This window comes from Arachis hypogaea, chromosome 20 (assembly GCF_003086295.3).
Source record: "Arachis hypogaea cultivar Tifrunner chromosome 20, arahy.Tifrunner.gnm2.J5K5, whole genome shotgun sequence".
Taxonomy (NCBI): domain Eukaryota; kingdom Viridiplantae; phylum Streptophyta; class Magnoliopsida; order Fabales; family Fabaceae; genus Arachis; species Arachis hypogaea.
The window spans coordinates 40,207,185-40,224,265 of NC_092055.1; the positions used below are offsets into that span (position 1 = coordinate 40,207,185).

The 17,081-nt window shown below is 38.8% G+C and overlaps 1 non-coding gene across 1 annotated transcript; it reads right to left on the reverse strand.

The window, feature by feature from the left end:
- Positions 1–4,324: 4,324 nt before the first annotated feature.
- Positions 4,325–4,432, reverse strand: LOC112787799 (small nucleolar RNA R71). The gene has a single exon (XR_003195190.1). It is a non-coding gene; the product is annotated as a small nucleolar RNA R71 (small nucleolar RNA).
- Positions 4,433–17,081: the final 12,649 nt, after the last annotated feature.

The window sequence follows — 17,081 nt, forward strand, 5'->3', positions numbered from 1 at the left end:
TCCTTAATAAATCTCCTGTAAAAACCTGCATGGCCAAGGAACGAATGGACTTCCCTCACAAAGGAGGGGTAAGGAAAACTAGAAATAACATCCACCTTTGCTGGATCTACAGAAATGCCAGTATTAGACACAACATGTCCTAGCAAAATTCCTTGCTTTACCATAAAGTGACATTTTTCAAAATTTAATACAAGGTTTGTACTAACACACCTGTCTAATACTCTAGATAAACTATCCAAGCAAAGGCTAAATGAATCACCATATACGCTAAAATCATCCATAAAAACCTCCATACAGTTCTCAATAAGATCTGAAAAGACACTCATCATGCATCTTTGAAAAGTAGCAGGTGCATTACTGATGAGCGGATAATTTATACGCTTTTTGGCATTGTTTTTAGTATATTTTTAGTAGGATCTAGTTACTTTTAGGGATGTTTTTATTAGTTTTTATTCTAAATTCACATTTTTGGACTTTACTATGAGTTTGTGTGTTTTTCTGTGATTTCAGGTATTTTCTAGCTGAAATTGAGGGACTTGAGCAAAAATCAGATTCAGAGGTTGAAGAAGGACTGCAGATGTTGTTGGATTCTGACCTCCCTGCACTCAAAGTGGATTTTCTGGAGCTATAGAATTCAAAATGGCGCGCTCTCAATTGCGTTAGAAAGTAGACATCCAGGGCTTTCCAGAAATATATAATAGTCCATACTTTGATTAAGGATAGACGATGTAAACTGGCATTAAACGCCAGTTCCATGCTGCATTCTGGAGTCAAACGCCAGAAACAGGTTGCAAAGTGGAGTTAAACGCCAGAAACAGGTTACAAACTAGCGTTCAACTCTAAGGAAGATCTCTACACGTGTAAAGCTCAATGCTCAGCCCAAGCACACACCAAGTGGGCCCCAAAAGTGGATTTCTGCACTATTTACTTACTTCTGTAAACCCTAGTAACTAGTTTAGTATAAATAGGACTTTTTACTATTGTATTTACATCATCTTTGGAACATATTTAGTTTCATCTTTAGATTATGTTTGGGGGCTGGCCATTCGGCCATGCCTGGACCTTATCACTTATGTATTTTCTACGGTAGAGTTTCTACACTCCATAGATTAAGGTGTGGAGCTCTGCTGTTCCTCATGGATTAATGCAAAGTACTACTGTTTTTCTATTCAATTCGACTTATTCCGCTTCTAAGATATCCATTCGCACCCAAGAACATGATGAATGTGATGATTATGTGATGCTCATCATCATTATCACTTATGAACGCGTGCCTGACAAAAACTTCCGTTATACATGCAAACAAGCTAGAATGAATATCTCTTAGATATCTAATACAGGGGACCGAGTCCGAGATATTAGAATCTTCGTGGTATAAGTTAGAACCCATGGATGGCCATTCCTGAGATCCGGAAAGTCTAAACCTTGTCTGTGGTATTCCGAGTAGGATCTGGGAAGGGATGGCTGTGACGAGCTTCAAACTCGCGAGTGCTGGGCGTAGTGACAGACGCAAAAGGATAGTAAATCCTATTTCAGTATGATCGAGAACCGACAAATGATTAGCCGTGCCGTGACAGAGCATTTGGACCTTTTTCACTGAGAGGATGGGATGTAGCCATTGACAACGGTGATGCCCTACATAGAGCTTGCCATGGAAAGGAGTATGATTGATTGGATGAAGACAGCAGGAAAGCAGAGGTTTAGAGGAACGAAAGCATCTCTATACGCTTATTTGAAATTCTCCCCAATGAATTACATAAGTACCACTATCCTATTTTATATTTTATTTATCTTTTACTTATCAATTCATAAAATCAGTTGAATCCGCCTGACTGAGATTTACAAGGTGACCATAGCTTGCTTCATACCAACAATCTCCGTGGGATCGACCCTTACTCACGTAAGATTTATTACTTGGACGACCCAGTGCACTTGCTGGTTAGTTGCGCAAAGTTGTGAAGTTATGTTTGGGCCATGGTAGTGTGCACACATTTTTGGAGCCATTTCCAGGGAATTAATTTCGAACAACAATTTCACATTGATGATCATGATTTCGTGCACCAAGTTTTTGGCGCCGTTGCTGGGGATTGTTCGAGTTTGGACAACTGACGGTTCATCTTGTTGCTCAGATTAGGTAATTTTTTTTTTCGTTTTATTTTCAAAAAAAAAATTGTTTTCAAAAATCTTTTAAAAAATTTTTTTTTCCTTTTGTTTTCGAAAATTATTCTAAATTTTTAAGAATGAATTCTAGAGTTTCAAAATAATATGCTGAAGCTTGTCTGGCCATCAAGCTTTAGACTAACCTGGTATGATTCATGGGATTTTGATTGAGGACTTTGAATTTATTACTTCCTTTTTCCTATATGTTTTCGAAAAAAGTAAAATAAAATACAAAAAAAAGTATAAAATCATAAAAATAAAAAATATTTTGTGTTTCTTGTTTGAGTCTTGAGTCAATTTTTAAGTTTGGTGTCAATTGCATTTTTTCTAAAAATTTATGCATTTTTCGAAAATTCATGCATTCATAGTGTTCTTCATGATCTTCAAGTTGTTCTTGGTAAGTCTTCTTGTTTGTTCTTGATGTTTTCTTATTTTGTGTCTTTTGTTGTTTTTCATGTGCATCTTTGCATTCATAGTGTCTAAGCATTAAAGATTTCTAAGTTAGGAGTCTTGCATGTTTTCTTTGCGTCAAAAATTTTTCAAACACATGTTCTTGATGTTCATCATGATCTTTAAAGTGTTCTTGGTGTTCATCTTGACATTCATAGTATTCTTGCATGCATCACATGTTTTGATCCAAAATTTTCATGTATTGAGTCTTTTTGATGTTTTCTCTCATCATTAAAAATTCAAAAATAAAAAAAAAATATCTTTCCCTTATTTCACTCATAAACTTCGAAAATTTGAGTTGACTTTTTCAAAACTTTTTAAAATTTAGTTGTTTCTTATGAGTCAAGTCAAATTTTCAATTTAAAAAATTCTATCTTTTTCAAAACTTTTTCAAAAATCAAATCTTTTTCATTTTTTCTTTATGATTTTCGAAAATTTCAAAAATTATTTTCAAAATCTTTTTATTAATTTTATTTCAAAATTTTCGAAACTTAACTAACAAGTAATGTGATTGGTTCAAAAATTTGAAGTTTGTTACTTTCTTGTTAAGAAAGGTTCAATCTTTATGTTCTAGAATCTTATCTTTTAGTTTCTTGTTAGTCAAGTAATCAATTTTAATCTTAAAAATTAAATCTTTTTAATTAAATCTTTTTATCGTATCCTTTATATCATATCTTTTTCAAAAAAAAATTTTGATTTTAAAATATCTTTTCTAACTTCTTATCTTCTTATCTTTTCAAAATTGATTTCCAAATCTTTTTCAATCAACTAACTAATTGACTTTTTGTTTGTTTCTTATCTTTTTCAAAACTACCTAACTACTCTTCTCTCTCTAATTTTCGAAAATACCTCCCTCTTTTTCAAAAATTCTTTTTAATTAATTAATTTTTTTAAATTTTAATTTAACTTAATTTCAATTTTAATTTCCGAATTTTAACTTTAATTTTTATTTTTAATTTGTTTAAATTTTTGAATTCTTCTCTTCCTCATCTTATTCTATTTATTTATTCAATTACTAACACTTCTCCTCATCTCAAATCACTGCTCCTATCCTCACCCTTGTGTTTGGATTATCTATTCTTCTTCACTCCTATTCCCTTTCTTCTTCTACTAACAATAAGGAACCTCTTTACTATGACATAGAGGATTCTTCTTCTTTTCTTGTTCTCTTCTCTTTCATATGAGCAGGAACAAGGAAAAAGGCATTCTTGTTGAAGCTGATCCAGAACCTGAAAGGACTCTGAAGAGGAAACTAAGAGAAGCTAAAATACAACAATCCAGAGATAACCTTACAGAAATTTTCGAAAAAGAAGAGGAGATGGCAGCCGAAAATAATAATAATGCAAGGAGAATTCTTGGTGATTATACTACACGTACTTCTAAGTTTGATGGAAGAAGCATCTCAATCCCCACTATTGGAGTAAACAATTTTGAGCTGAAACCTCATTTAGTTGCTCTAATGCAATAGAACTACAAATTCCATAGACTTCCATCAAAAGATCCCTACCAGTTTTTAACTGAGTTCCTATAGATCTGTAAGACTGTTAAGACTAATGGAGTAGATCCTGAAGTCTACAGGCTCATGCTTTTCCCTTTTGCTGTAAGAGACAGAACTAGAACATGGTTGGACTCACAACCTAAAGATAGCCTGAACTCTTTGGATAAGCTAGTCACGGCCTTCTTGGCTAAGTACTTTCCTCCTCAAATGCTGAGCAAGCTTAGAGTGGATGTTCAGACCTTTAAGCAAAAAGATTATGAATCCCTCTATGAAGCTTGGGAAAGATACAAGCAGATGACCAAAAGGTGTCCTCCTGACATGCTTTCAGAATGGACCATTCTGGATATATTCTATTATGGTCTGTCTGAGTTCTCCAAGATGTCACTGGACCATTCTGCAGGTGGATTCATGCACCTAAAAAGAATGCCTGTAGAAGCTCAAGAACTTATTGACGTGGTTGCAAATAATCAATTCATGTATACTTCTGAGAGAAATTCCGTGAATAATGGGACGCCTCAGAAGAAAGGAGTTCTTGAAATTGATGCTCTGAATGCCATATTGGCTCAGAACAAAGTGTTGACTCAGCAAGTCAACATGATTTCCCAAAGTCTAAATGGATGGCAAAATGCATCCAACAGTACTAAAGAGGCATCTTCTGAAGAAGAAGCTTATGATCCTGATAACCCTGCAATAGCAGCGGTAAATTACATGGGTGAACCTTATGGAAACACCTATAATTCATCATGGAGAAATCATCCAAATTTCTCATGGAAGGATCAACAAAAGCCTCAACAAGGCTTTAATAATGGTGGAAGAAACAGGCTCAGCAATAGCAAGCCTTTTCCATCATCTTCTCAGCAACAGATAGAGAACTCTGAACAAAATACCTCTAATTTAGCAAACTTAGTCTCTGATCTATCCAAGGCCACTTTAAGTTTCATGAGTGAAACAAGGTCCTCCATAAGAAATTTGGAGACACAAGTGGGCCAGCTTAGTAAGAAAATCACTGAAACACCTCCTAGTACTCTCCCAAGCAATACATAAGAGAATCCAAAGAGAGAGTGCAAGGCCATTGATATAACAATCATGGCCGAACCCACAAAAGAGGAAGAGGACGTGAATCCCAGTGAGGAAGACCTCCTGGGACGTCCAGTGATCAACAAGGAGTTTCTCTTTGAGGAACCAAAGGACTCTGAGGCTCATCTAGAGACCATAGAGATTCCAATGAACCTCCTTATGCCCTTCATGAGCTCTGATGAGTATTCTTCTTCTGAAGAGAATGAGGATGTTACTGAAGAGCAAGTTGCCAAGTACCTTGGTGCAATCATGAAGCTAAATGCCAAATTATTTGGTAATGAGACTTGGGAAGATGAACCTCCCTTGCTCATCAATGAACTAAGTGATCTGGATCAAATGACATTGCCTCAGAAGAAACAGGATCCTGGAAAGTTCTTAATACCTTGTACCATAAGCACCATAACCTTTGAGAAGGCTCTGTGTGACCTTGGGTCAGGGATAAACCTCATGTCACTCTCTGTAATGGAGAAACTGGGAATCTTTGAGGTGCAAGCTGCCAGAATCTCATTAGAAATGGCAGACAACTCAAGAAAACACTCTTATGGACAAGTAGAGGACGTGCTAGTAAAGGTTAAAGTCCTTTACATCCCTGCTGATTTCATAATCCTAGACACTGGGAAGGATGAGGATGAATCCATCATCCTTGGAAGACCTTTCCTAGCCATAGCAGGAGCTGTGATAGATGTTAACAGAGGAGAATTAGTCCTTCGAATGAAGGGGGACTACCTTGTGTTTAAGGCCCAAGGCTATCCTTCTGTGACAATGGAGAGGAAGCATGAAAAGCTTCTCTCAGTATAGAGTCAACCAAAGCCCCCACAATCAAACTCTATGTTTGGTTTTGGGAGGCCTCAACTAAACTCTAAGTTTGGTGTTGAATCCCCATATCCAAACTCTAAGTTTGGTGTTGGGAGTTTATAAAATTGACCTGATCACCTGTGTGACTCCGTGAGAGCCAACTGTCAAGCTATTGACATTAAAGAAGTGCTTGTTGGGAGGCAACCCAATTTTTATTTATTTAATTCTATTTTTATTTTTATTGTTCTTTTATATTTTATTAGGTTCATGAACATGTGGAGTCACAAAATAAATACAAAAATTAAAAACAGAATCAAAAACAGCAGAAGAAAAATCACACCCTAGAGGAAGGACTTACTGGCGTTTAAACGCCAGTAAGGAGCATCTGGCTGGTGTTCAATGCCAGAACAGAGCATGGATCTGGCGTTGAACGCCAAAAACAAGCAACATCCTGGCGTTTAAATGCCAGGAATACACCCTGAGAAGAGCTGGCGCTGAACGCCAGAAACAAGCATGAAGCTGGCATTCAACGCCAGAAATATGCTGCATATGGGCATTGAACGCCCAGAACAAGCATCACTTCGGCGTTTAAACACCAGAAATGCATGCAAAGGCATTTTACATGCCTAATTGGTGCAGGGATGTAAATCCTTGACACCTCAGGATCTGTGGGCCCCACAGGATCCCCACCTACCTCCATACATACTCTCCCCTTTTCTCATTCATCCTCTCTTCCCAATAAACACCCTTTCCCAAAACCCTTCACCAATTACCTCAATCTCTCTTCCCTATTACCACCTACCACCACTCACATTCATCCACTCTTCCCCAAAAACCCCACCTACCTTCAAAATTCAAAATCGCTTTCCCACCCAAACCCACCCATTATGGCCGAACCTACTCCCTCTCCCCTCACTATATAAACCCCTCCATCCCTTCTTCATTTTCACACAACACAACCCTATCCTCTCTCTCTTGGCCGAATACACCTCCCTCTCACTCTCCTCCATATCTTCTCTTCTTCTACTTCTTTTCTTTCTTCTCTTGCTCGAGGGCAAGCAATATTCTAAGTTTGGTGTGGTAAAAGCATATGCTTTTTGTTTTTCCATTACCATTGATGGCACCTAAGACCGGAGAAACCTCTAGAAAAGGGAAAGGAAAGACAAAAGCTTCCACCTCCGAGTCATGGGAGATGGAAAGATTCATCTCCAAAGCCCATCAAGACCACTTCTATGATGTTGTAGCCAAGAAGAAGGTGATCCCTGAGGTCCCTTTCAAACTCAAGAAAAATGAGTATCCGGAGATCCGACATGATATCCAAAGAAGAGGTTGGGAAGTCCTAACCAACCCTATTCAACAAGTCGGAATCCTAATGGTTCAAGAGTTCTATGCAAACACATGGATCACTAGGAACCATGATCAAAGTGTGAACCTGAATCCAAAGCATTGGCTCACCATGGTTCGCGGGAAATACTTAGATTTTAATCCGGAAAATGTAAGGCTGGCGTTCAACCTACCAATGATGGAAGAAAACGCATGCCCCTACACAAGAAGAGTCAACTTTGATCAAAGGTTGGACCAAGTCCTCATGGACATATGTGTGGAAGTAGCTCAAGGGAAGATTGACTCAAAAGGCAAACCGGTTCAGCTAAGAAGATTGGACCTTAAGCCTGTAGCTAGAGGACAGTTGGAGTTCATTCAATGCTCAATCATTCCCACTAGCAACCGGTCTGAAGTTACTGTAGACCGAGCCATCATGATCCATAGTATCATGATTAGGGAGGAATTAGAAGTTCATGAGATTATACCTCAAGAACTCTACAAGGTAGCTGACAAGTCCTCTACTATGGCAAGGTTGGCTTTTCCTCACCTTATTTACCATCTATGCAATTCGGATGGGATTGACATAGAGGGAGATATTCTCATTGATGAGGACAAGCCCATCACTAAGAAAAGGATGGAGCAAACAAGAGAGCCTATTCATGGATCTCAAGAGACGCATGAAGAAGCTCATCACCAAGAAATCCCTGAGATTCCTCAAGGGATGTACTTTCCTCCACATAATTTTTGGGAGCAAATCAACACCTCCCTAGGAGAATTAAGTTCCAACATGGGACAACTAAGGGTGGAACATCAAGAGCACTCCATCATCCTCCATGAAATTAGAGAAGATCAAAGAGCAATGAGGGAGGAGCAACAAAGACAAGGAAGAGACATAGAAGAGCTCAAGGACATCATTGGTTCCTTAAGAAGAAATCGCCACCATCACTAAGGTGGACTCATTCCTTGTTCTTAAATTTTTTGTTTTTCGTTTTTATGTTAAATGTTTATCTATATTTGTGTCTTATTACATGATCATTAGTATTCAAGTGTCTATGCCTTAAAGTAGTAAATATGAATCCATCACCTCTCTTGAATGAAAAATGTTTTAATTACAAAAGAACAAGAAGTACATGGTTTCAAATTCATCTTTGAAACTAGTTTAATTATTTTGATGTGGTGACAATACTTTTTGTTTTCTGAATGAATGCTTGAACAGTGCATATGTCTTTTGAAGTTGATGTTTATGAATGTTAAATATGTTGGCTCTTGAAAGAATGATGAAAAGGAGAAATGTTATTTGATAATCTGAAAAATCATAAAATTGATTCTTGAAGTAAGAAAAAGCAGTGAATATACAAACGCTTGCGAAAAAAAAAGAGAAAAAAATAGCAAAAAAAAAAAAGAAAAAAAGAAAAAGCAAGCAGAAAAAGCCAAAAGCTCTTAAAACCAAAAGGCAAGAGCAAAAAGCTAGTAGCCCTTAAAACCAAAAGGAAAGGGTAATAAAAAGGATCCAAGGCTTTGAGCATCAGTGGATAGGAGGGCCCACAGGAATAAAATCCTGACCTAAGCGGCTAAACCAAGCTGTCCCTAACCATGTGCTTGTGGCGTGAAGGTGTCAAGTGAAAACTTGAGACTGAGAGGTTAAAGTCAAGGTCCAAAGCAAAAATAAGAGTGTGCTTAAGAACCCTAGACACCTCTAATTGGGGACTTTAGCAAAGCTGAGTCACAATCTCAAAAGGTTCACCCAGTTATGTGTCTGTGGCATTTATGTATCCGGTGGTAATACTGGAAAACAAAGTGCTTAGGGCCATGGCCAAGACTCATAAAGTAGCTGTGTTCAAGAATCAACATACTGAACTAGGAGAATCAATAACACTATCTGAACTCTGAGTTCCTATAGATACCAATCATTCTGAACTTCAATGGATAAAGTGAGATGCCAAAACTATTCAAGAGGCAAAGAGCTACAAGTCCCGCTCATCTGATTGGAGCTAAGTTTCATTGATAGTTTGGAATTTATAGTATATTCTCTTCTTTTTATCCTATTTGATTTTCAGTTGCTTGGGGACAAGCAACAATTTAAGTTTGGTGTTGTGATGAGTGGATAATTTATACGCTTTTCGGCATTGTTTTTAGTATATTTTTAGTAGGATCTAGTTACTTTTAGGGATGTTTTTATTAGTTTTTATGCTAAATTCACATTTCTGGACTTTACTATGATTTTGTGTGTTTTTCTGTGATTTCAGGTATTTTCTGGCTGAAATTGAGGGACTTGAGCAAAAATCAGATTCAGAGGTTGAAGAAGGACTGCAGATGCTGTTGGATTCTGACCTCCCTGCACTCAAAGTGGATTTTCTGGAGCTACAGAATTCAAAATGGTGCATTCTCAATAGCTTTGGGAAGTAGACATCCAGGGCTTTCCAGCAATATATAATAGTCCATACTTTGATTAAGGATAGATGACGAAAACTGGCATTAAACGCCAGTTGCATGCTGCATTCTGGAGTCAAACGCCAGAAACAGGTTGCAAAGTGGAGTTAAACGCCAGAAACAGGTTACAAACTGGCGTTCAACTCCAAGGAAGACCTCTACACATGTATATCTCAATGCTCAGCCCAAGCACACACCAAGTGGGCCCCGGAAGTGGATTTCTGCACTATTTACTTACTTCTGTAAACCCTAGTAACTAGTTTAGTATAAATAGGACTTTTTACTATTGTATTTACATCATCTTTGGAACATCCTTAGTTTCATCTTTAGATCATGTTTGGGGGCTGGCCATTCGGCCATGCCTGGACCTTATCACTTATGTATTTTCCACGGTAGAGTTTCTACACTCCATAGATTAAGGTATGGAGCTCTGCTGTTCCTCATGGATTAATGCAAAGTACTACTGTTTTTCTATTCAATTCAACTTATTCCGCTTCTAAGATATCCATTCGCACCCAAGAACATGATGAATGTGATGATTATGTGACGCTCATCATCATTATCACTTATGAACGCGTGCCTGGCAAACACTTCCGTTCTACATGCAAACAAGCTAGAATGAATATCTCTTAGATATCTAATACAGGGGACCGAGTCCGAGATATTAGAATCTTCGTGGTATAAGTTAGAACCCATGGATGGCCATTCCTAAGATCCGAAAAGTCTAAACCTTGTCTGTGGTATTCCGAGTAGGATCTGGGAAGGGATGGCTGTGACGAGCTTCAAACTCGCAAGTGCTGCGCGTAGTGACAGACGCAAAAGGATAGTAAATCCTATTCCAGTATGATCGAGAACCGACAGATGATTAGTTGTGCTGTGACAGAGCATTTGGACCTTTTTCACTGAGAGGATGGGATGTAGCCATTGACAACGGTGATGCCCTACATAGAGCTTGCCATGGAAAGGATTAGGATTGATTGGATGAAGACAGCAGGAAAGCAGAGGTTCAGAGGAACGAAAGCATCTCTATACGTTTATCTAAAATTCTCACCAATGAATTACATAAGTACTACTATCCTATTTTATATTTTATTTATCTTTTACTTATCAATTCATAAAATCAGTTGAATCCGCCTGACTGAGATTTACAAGGTGACCATAGCTTGCTTCATAGCAACAATCTCCGTGGGATCGACCCTTACTCACGTAAGGTTTATTACTTGGACGACCCAGTGCACTTGCTGGTTAGTTGCGCAAAGTTGTGAAGTTATGTTTGGGCCATGGTAGTGTGCACACGTTTTTGGAGCCATTGCCAGGGAATTAATTTCGAACAACAATTTCACATTGATGATCATGATTTCGTGCACCAAGTTTTTGGCGCCGTTGCTGGGGATTGTTCGAGGTTGGACAACTGACGGTTCATCTTCTTGCTCAGATTAGGTAATTTTCTTTTTCGTTTTATTTTCAAAAAAAAAATTGTTTTCAAAAATCTGTCAAAAAAATTTTTTTTTCCTTTTGTTTTCGAAAATTATTCTAAATTTTTAAGAATGAATTCTAGAGTTTCAAAATAATATGCTGAAGCTTGTCTGGCCATCAAGCTTTAGACTAACCTGGTATGATTCATGGGATTTTGATTGAGGACTTTGAATTTATTACTTTCTTTTTCCTATATGTTTTCGAAAAAAGTAAAATAAAATAAAAAAAATATAAAATCATAAAAATAAAAAATATTTTGTGTTTCTTGTTTGAGTCTTGAGTCAATTTTTAAGTTTGGTGTCAATTGCATTTTTTCTAAAAATTTATGCATTTTTCGAAAATTCATGCATTCATAGTGTTCTTCATGATCTTCAAGTTGTTCTTGGTAAGTCTTTGGTGCACGAAATTGTGATTTCTGGTAATGGCTTCTCAGGCCAGATACTCTGATCTAGTTTTATTGTCTGTCACAACTTCGATACAACTAACCAGCAAGTGCACTGGGTCGTCCAAGTAATACCTTACGTGAGTAAGGGTCGAATCCCACGGAGATTGTTGGTATGAAGCAAGCTATGGTCACCTTGTAAATCTCAGTCAGGCGGATATAAAATAATCATGGAGTTTTCGAATAATAAATAATAGAATAGGGATAGAGACACTTATGTAATTCATTGATAGGAATTTCAGATAAGCGAATGGAGATGCTTTCGTTCCTCTGAACTTCTACTTTCCTGCTATCTTCATCCAATCAGTCTTACTCCTTTCCATGGCTGGCTTTATGCAAGGGCATCACCGTTGTCAGTGGTTACATCCCCTCCTCTCAGTGAATAATATGCTCACGCACCCTGTCACGGCATGGCTATTCATCTGTCGGTTCTCGATCATGCTGGAATAGGATTCACCCTCCTTTTGCGTCTGTCACTAACGCCCAACAATCGCGAGTTTGAAGCTCGTCACAGTCATTCAATCATTGAATCCTACTCAGAATACCACAGACAAGGTTTAGACCTTCCGGATTCTCTTGAATGCCGCCATCATTCTAGCTTACGCCACGAAGATTCTGGTTAGGAGATCTAAGGGATACTCATTCTAGCTTAATTCATGTAGAACAGAAGTGTTTGTCAGGCACGCGTTCATAAGGGGGAAGGATGATGAGCGTCACACATAATCATCACCTTCATCACGTTCTTGGGTGCGAATGGATATCTTAGAAGCGAAATAAGAAGAATTGAATAGAAAACAGTAGTACTTTGCATTAATCTTTGAGGAACAGCAGAGCTCCACACCTTAATCTATGGAGTGTAGAAACTCTACCGTTGAAAATACATAAGTGAAGGTCCAGGCATGGCCGTGTGGCCAGCCCCCTAAAACGTGATCAAAGGATCATAAGGTAATCCAAAGATGTCTAATACAATAGTAAAAGGTCCTATTTATAATAAACTAGCTACTAGGGTTTACATGAGTAAGTATTTGATGTATAAATCTACTTCTGGGGCCCACTTGGTGTGTGCTTGGGCTTGGGCTTGAGTGTTACACGTGCAGAGGCCATTTGCGGAGTTGAACGCCAGTTTCTGTGCCAGTTTGGGCGTTCAACTCTGGTTTTGGATCCTTTTCTGGCGCTGGACGCCAGATTTAGGCAGAAGGCTGGCGTTGAACGCCAGTTAACATCGTCAATTCTTGGCCAAAGTATGGACTATTATATATTACTGGAAAGCCCTGGGTGTCTACTTTCCAACGCAATTGGAAGCCCGCCATTTCGAGTTCTGTAGCTCTAGAAAATCCACTTTGGGTGCAGGGAGGTCAGAATCCAACAGCATCAGCAGTCCTTTTTCAACCTCTGAATCTGATTTCTGCTCAAGTCCCTCAATTTCAGCCAGAAAATACCTGAAATCACAGAAAAACACACAAACTCATAGTAAAGTCCAGAAATGTGAATTTAACATAAAAACTAATGAAAATATCCCTAAAAGTAACTAGATCCTACTAAAAACATACTAAAAACAATGCCAAAAAGCGTATAAATTATCCGCTCATCACAACACCAAACTTAAATTGTTGCTTGTCCCCAAGCAACTGAAAATCAAATAGGATAAAAAGAAGAGAATATACTATAAATTCCAAACTATCAATGAAACATAGCTCCAATCATATGAGCGGGACTTATAGCTTTTTGCCTCTTAAATAGTTTTGGCATCTCACTTTATTCATTGAGGTTCAGAATGATTGGCATCTATAGGAACTCAGAGTTCAGATAGTGTTATTGATTCTCCTAGTTCAGTATGATGATTCTTGAACACAGCTTTCTTATGAGTCTTGGCCGTGGCCCTAAGCACTTTGTTTTCCAGTATTACCACCAGATACATAAATGCCACAGACATATAATTGGGTGAACCTTTTCAGATTGTGACTCAGCTTTGCTAAAGTCCCCAATTAGAGGTGTCCAGGGTTCTTAAGCACACTCTTCTTTTGCTTTGGACCTTGACTTTAACCTCTCAGTCTCAAGTTTTCACTTGACACCTACACGCCACAAGCACATGGATAGGGACAGCTTGGTTTAGCCGCTTAGACCAGGATTTTATTCCTTTAGGCCCTCCTATCCACTGATGCTCAAAGCCTTGGGATCCTTTTTAATTGCCCTTGCCTTTTGTTTTTAAGGGTTATTGGCTTTTTCTGCTTGCTTTTTCTTTTTCTTTCTATTTTTTTTTTTCGCCTATTTTTTTTTTCTGCAAGCTTTGTTCTTTGCTGCTTTTTCTTGCTTCAAGAATCATTTTTATGATTTTTCAGATTATCTAATAACATGTCTCCTAGTCATCATTCTTTCAAGAGCCAACATATTTAACATTCTTAAACAACAACTTCAAAAGACATATGCACTGTTCAAGCATACATTCAGAAAACAAGAAGCATTGTCACCACATCAATATAATTAAACTAAGTTCAAGGATAAATTCGAAACTCATGTACTTCTTGTTCTTTTGAATTAAAACATTTTTTTATTTAAGAGAGGTGATGGATTCATAGGACATTTATAACTTTAAGACATAGTTACTAACTACTAATGATCATGTAATGAAGACATAAACACAGATAAGCACATAACATATAAAACGAAAAAACAGAGAAAGTAAGAACAAGGAATGAGTCCACCTTAGTGATGTCCTTGAGCTCTTCTATGTCTCTTCCTTGTCTTTGCTGCTCCTCCTTCATTGCTTTTAGATCTTCTCTGATTTCATGCAGGATGATGGAGTGCTCTTGATGTTCCACCCTTAGTTGCTTCCGATAATTGTGTGGAAGAAAATGTATCCCCTGAGGTATCTCAAGGATCTCTTGATTTGCAGTCAAATGTTCTACCACTGAGCTATAGACCCTTGATGGAAGCTTTTGTCTTCCCTTTCCTCTTTCTAGAGGTTTCTCTGGCCTTAGGTGCCATCAATGGTTATGGAAAAAACAAAAAAAACTATGCTTTTACCACACCAAACTTAGAATGTTGCTCGCCCTCGAGCAAAAGAAGAAAGAATAGAAGAATAAGAAGAAGATATGGAGGAGATGGATGGGAGTGTGTATTCGGCCATATGGGTGGGATTGGGTGGGAGAGAGATGTTGAATTTTGAAGGTAGTGGGTGTATGGATGTGAGTGGTAAATGAAAAGTAGAAGGGATGATCATGAATGGGAAGAGAGATGATGAGGTAGGTGGAGATCCTGTGGGGTCCACAGATCCTGAGATGATCCTGTGGGGTCCACAGATCCTGAGGTGTCAAGGCATTTACATCCCTGCACCAATTTAGGCATGCAAAATGCCCTTGCACACAACTCTGGGCGTTCAGCGCCAGGTTGGTGCCCATTTTGGGCGTTCAACGCCCATTTGCTGCCATTTCTGGCGTTGAACGCCAGAACCATGCTTGTTCTGGGCGTTCAGCGCCAGGATGCTCCCATTCTGGGCGTTCAGCGCCAGAACTATGCTCTGTTCTGGCGTTTGAACGCCAGACAGATGCTCCTCCAGGGTGTGATTTTTCTTCTGCTGTTTTTGATTCCGTTTTTGAATTTTTTTGTTTATTTTGTGACTCCACATGATCATGAACCTAAGAAAATATGAAAAACAATAAAAATAAGAATTAGATAAACATTGGGTTGCCTCCCAACAAGCGCTTCTTTAATGTCAATAGCTTGACAATGGGCTCTCATGGAGCCTCACAGATGTGCAGAGCTTTGTTGAGACTCTCCAACACCAAACTTAGAGTTTGGATATGGGAGTTCAACACCAAACTTAGAGTTTGGTTGTGGCCTCCCAACACCAAACTTAGAGTTTGACTGTGGGGGCTCTGGTTGACTCTGCTTTGAGAGAAGCTTTTCAAGCTTCCTCTCCATGGTTGCAGAGGGAGATCCTTGAGTTTTGAATACAAGGGAGTTCTCATTCCATTGAAGGACTATTTCACCTCTGTCAACATCAATCACAGCTCTTGCTGTGGCCAGGAAAGGTCTTCCTAGGATGATGGATTCATCCTCTTCCTTTCCAGTATCCAGGACTATGAAATCAGTAGGTATGTAAAGGCCCTCAACCTTTACTAATACATCTTCTACTTGTCCATAAGCCTGTCTTCTTGAGCTGTCTGCCATCTCTAGTGAGATTTTAACAGCTTGCACCCCATAGATTCCCAGTTTCTCTATTACAGAGAGGGGCATGAGGTTTATTCCTGAACCAAGGTCACACAGAGCCTTAAAGATCATGGTGCCTATGGTACATGGTATTATGAACTTTCCAGGATCCTGTCTCTTCTGAGGCAATGTCAGTTGATCCAGATCACTTAGTTCATTGATGAACAAGGGAGGTTCAACTTCCCAAGCATCAATGCCAAACAATTTGGCATTCAGCTTCATGATTGCACCAAGAAACTTGGCAGTTTGCTCTTCAGTGACATCCTCATTCTCTTCAGAAGAGGAATACTCATCAGAGCTCATGAAGGGCATAAGGAGGTTCAATGGAATCTCTATGGTCTCTAGATGAGCCTCAGAGTCCTTTGGTTCCTCAGAGGGAAGCTCCTTATTGATCACTGGACGTCCCAGGAGGTCTTCCTCCTTGGGATTCACGTCCTCTCCTTTCCTCACAGGTTCGGCCATGGCGCTTATGTCAATGGCCTTGCACTCTCCTTTTGGATTCTCTTCTGTATTGCTTGGGAGAGTACTAGGAGGGATTTCAGTGATCCTTTTACTCAGCTGGCCCACTTGTGCTTCCAGGTTTCTAATGGAAGACCTTGTTTCATTCATGAAACTTACAGTGGCCTTAGATAGATCAGAGACTAGATTTGCTAAATTAGAAGCATTTTGTTCAGAGTTCTCTGTCTGTTGCTGAGTTGATGATGGAAAAGGCTTGCTATTGCTAAACCTGTTTCTTCCACCATTATTAAAGCCTTGTTGGGGCTTTTGATCCTTCCATGAGAAATTTGGATGATTTCTCCATGTTGAGTTATAGGTGTTTCCATAAGGTTCACCTAAGTAATTTACCTCTGCTATTGCAGGGTTCTCAGGATCATAGGCTTCTTCTTCAGAAGATGCCCCTTGAGTACTGTTGGATGCAGCTTGCATTCCATGCAGACTCTGAGAAATCATATTGACTTGCTGAGTCAATATTTTATTCTGAGCCAATATGGCATTCAGAGTATCAACTTCAAGAACTCCCTTCTTCATAGGCGTCCCATTACTCACAGGATTCCTTTCAGAAGTGTACATGAACTGGTTATTAGCAACCATGTCAATGAGTTCTTGAGCTTCTGTAGGCGTTTTCTTTAGGTGAATGGATCCACCTGCAGAAGTGTCCAGTGACATCTTTGATAGCTCAGATAAACCATCATAGAATATATCCAGGATGGTCCATTCTGA